This window comes from Pteropus medius, unplaced genomic scaffold (assembly GCF_902729225.1).
Source record: "Pteropus medius unplaced genomic scaffold, Ma_sr-lr_union100, whole genome shotgun sequence".
Lineage (NCBI taxonomy): Eukaryota > Metazoa > Chordata > Mammalia > Chiroptera > Pteropodidae > Pteropus > Pteropus medius.
In genome coordinates this window covers 20,434,722-20,438,409 of record NW_024355205.1, presented here as the reverse complement: position 1 = coordinate 20,438,409, position 3,688 = coordinate 20,434,722, and the positions used below count along the sequence as shown (strand labels likewise).

Sequence of the window (3,688 nt, the reverse complement as noted above, 5' to 3'; positions counted from 1 at the left end):
AGGGTATATATATTTTAATGCAATATACCCAAAGTATTATTATTTAAACATGTAATCAAAAACAGCCCCAATGCTGCAGCTGGTTTTGAGGCTACAACTGACACTGCCTAACTCCTCTTCTACCCAGTAGATTGGGTGTAGATTATCTTCACCCTTGGTTATCACTTTTGTTAGTCTATGAGGCTTATCTAGTGGGTGATCCTGCCCATGTTTTTCTCAGGCTATGCAGCAGCCTAACAACTTGCTGTCAAATCTGGGCAGAGGCATCCACTTGGTCTTTCTCACTGATGGCTCTTACCTCCAAGGGCCGAGACAACTACCTGGGAGATGGGGTTTGCTAACTATCAAGTATTTCTATGTAGCATGGAGAACAGAGGAGATGATTACTGGTTTGTTCGATGGCTTCATTGTACCCATTGTAAACTGGACCTAGAGAATCAATTTATTACCATGTGCCTCCACTCTGACATAGAGTCCTGGATGACTCTGGTTCCTGAATAATAAATATGACCTTGAAATTTCTGAGTATTCTCTTTCTCTAGTGTGTGATTACCTGAGTAAATGGCCATAGGTTTCCGTGAAAAAGGACTGGTTGAATTATTAGCATATAATATTGCCTTGGTATTACATGGTGATGCCTCATGGATTCCTTACCTTTTCTTCAGTATTGGAGGCCTATAGAGGAGATTGGGGTAGATCTTGAGAGGGACATGTGTTATACTGAAAGGCAGAAGTCACTGCAACATTTTCTTTTTTTCTTTTTTTTTAGAAAAGGCAATCCTTGGTTAACCTCACATTTTCAAGGACTTTGTCAGCTTACAATCCCTTATTTTTATTTAAAAAATTTTTTTTACACCTATAACACCTGGTCTTCCCAGGTGGTCTCCCATCCAAGTACTAACCAGGCCTGACCTTGTTTAGCTTCTGAGATCAGAGAGCAGAGATTCTTTATCTGCTGCCACAGGTTCTCTCTGGTTTTCACCTTTTACCTTCAATTGATGATTAATTATGTCCATCTTTTCATTGTTTTTCTCCAAAGAATTAGCCCTCAGGAATTAGCATTCCTTCTATAGTCTCTATAATTTTGTACTGCTTTCCTCAAATCTCTCAAGTGCTTGAGATATTACCTGTAGCAGTGCCTTCATTTCCTATCAGTTTCACTCTAGGTGAAAGTCTTAAAAACTGCATTACTATGGTATGCTATGGGCTATTAACACTCCACCTATCACCCGTGATAGGGTTCTTATTGCTAGCCATTAGCAGATGATTTGGCTTCAAAATCCCATTTTAGAATCTGATTCTTAGGATGACTCCTGACTTCTACTGCTTTAGGTCAGTGTTCCCAGAAACAGACGTTGAGATGGAGACTTGCATGCAGTAATTTTGTTGGTGGATGCTCCCAGATTTTGAATTTGAATGCACTGAAAGCAGTAGTATTAGGCAGAAGAAGAGATGGAAACTGTCTTATAATTGCAATAAGAAGCTCAGGAGTTTATGGCTTTTTATAATTGTCCACAATTAGAGCATAGGGGACTGGTCCTTAAAGCCCCCTATCCCTCTCTCTTAACCAGTCATTTGATGTGGACTGCCCTTCGGCATAATCTTGGGTTAGGAGGCTCCCAGATTCTAGGAAAGAAACTCAGCTATGAGCTATTAGCAGCCTATACTCCCTGAAGCTGGGGTGTGAGTGACTTGGTCCAGAAGGACGCTTTACTATAAGGATGCTCTATAGGCATGCACACGGTGAAGTACAGTTTGAGTAGTCACAAATTGGGAAGCAGAAATGTAATTTTATGTTTTATAATATCTCATTTCCTCTCAAAAGAAAACACAGTTATTTTGAAAACAATAATTTCAAAAATTATCTCTGAATCTTTGGGCTGCGGTACACACCCTAAGTAAGTGACTGAGGTCTTCCTTAATTGTTCACTTATTAAATAAATAAATTGACTGTGGAATAGTGTTTTTCCACATTTCCATAAGAATAACTTGGAGTGTTGGAGATTAATTAGTTCCACTAATTAATACAGTGGACCTGGTATGGGTCAATGATTTGGAAATTTTTATTTTTATGAATACCTTCAGATGGTTGTTATGATCAAGAAAATTTGGGAAACACTGATTTGAAACATGCTTTTTTCAACTTCACTTGCAGATTTTAAGTCTTGAACTATCAATCCCAGAATGACCCACTGAAAAGTCTTATTCAGTCCAGTTTTAGAAAAGTAAAGTAAGTTTTCTGAGAATTTGGTTTGATAATTTCTCCTCTTTGGAAGCACAACAAATACTTTATTCTGGTTGTTCCTAGAAGGCACCGTTTATCGTTTCCATTTCTGGCCCAGCTCTTCTGGATCATGTTTTCTTTGGAGGGTCCACTTTCTTTGAGTTGAGGCATAGCAAAACAAACGTATCACTTAAAAAAACTAGTTCCTTATTAAAGGGCTGTTACCTTAAATAACTTTTGCTTGCTCTGTTTTGTTCCCTTCTTTCCTGAAACTTGTTAGAAGTTAGGGTGCTTTTCACCTTAAATCTCATATTGATTACTCTAGATATGCCAGCCTAGATCTCGTTTTTATGGGTTCAACTCCCTTTGATGTCCTGGGGATATCTCCTGCTCCAAGATCATTATCTTAGAAATGTAGACGATGATGAAGGAGATGGAAAAAATCACGGAAGATGTCTCAACCTTCTGACTGAGATCGCCGTTGACCTTGAGACAGAGCTTCAGGTTATGAGGATCAGGGATCTTCTTTTTGGCCATGAACCTCTTGGCCAGAGTCCAGGGCAGTCCCTTCTTGCACTCATCCCGCATATCTCTGGCTGTCATGTCCAGGCAAAGGGCATAGCTGGCCACGTGGTCAAAGGCCATGGCCTCCAGGACAGCACAGCAGCTCTTGCCCATCATCACTCCGTTTGAGCTCCTAGAACCGGCTATGGTTGTAGGCAGGCATGAGGACGGACAACCCTCAGGGCATAGGTGCTGGATGACTTCAGGATCAGCTTGCTTGGTACTGTGATCTCTATCTCTTCGGCTTGGTCTGCGTATTTCCTGCCCACTCCCACGATGATTCTTCCCCCACTTTCAGAACTGGGACTGTCACCTGGGGGCCGCCATGTCTTATTAAGTGCTCCTGGAGTCACGTAGATGCTGTCTGGCTCATCACTCAACTTCTACAGCTACCCGGAGAGGACAAATTTACCTCGGACTGCTGGCCTATCCGCAAAGACCTGCCCCGCTTTGTGCTCTGCAGAGTACCCAGGAGTTGTGCACTCTGGTTCCTGGAAGCCATTGCTAGGTGGCTGCCTCGTTGCTATCCAGCTTTAGGACAGTGGCCTGGTCCCCTGAGAAAGGTGGGGGCTCTATAATAATTCATTTTGCTCTCAGGTTTACTGAGGGTAGGTATCATCATCTCTTGCTTTTTAAACATATGTCTGTTAGTCTCATTTTTTCCTCATAATTTCTCAGTCTTTCAAATTTTCCTCCCACTCTGAAGGATTCTCTTCTCCACGTTCTCCTTCCCAAGAGGGTGTTTGGGTGTAGAAAGAAGCTTTTATTTCTTAATTCATTGGGGGAGGGGCATCTGGGCCATGGCTCTTATCCAGCTCACTCTCACTGATGTCCAGCCCACCTCACCTGGTCTTCAGCACCAGTCTATGCCCTTTGCAGAGTAGACTGGCCTGCCTGATC

At 42.1% G+C, this 3,688-nt stretch overlaps 1 pseudogene; it reads right to left on the bottom strand.

The window, feature by feature from the left end:
- Window positions 1-2,445: 2,445 nt before the first annotated feature.
- LOC120598840 (acylpyruvase FAHD1, mitochondrial-like) lies at window positions 2,446-3,115 on the bottom strand (annotated as a pseudogene).
- Between the last annotated feature and the right edge of the window lie 573 nt (window positions 3,116-3,688).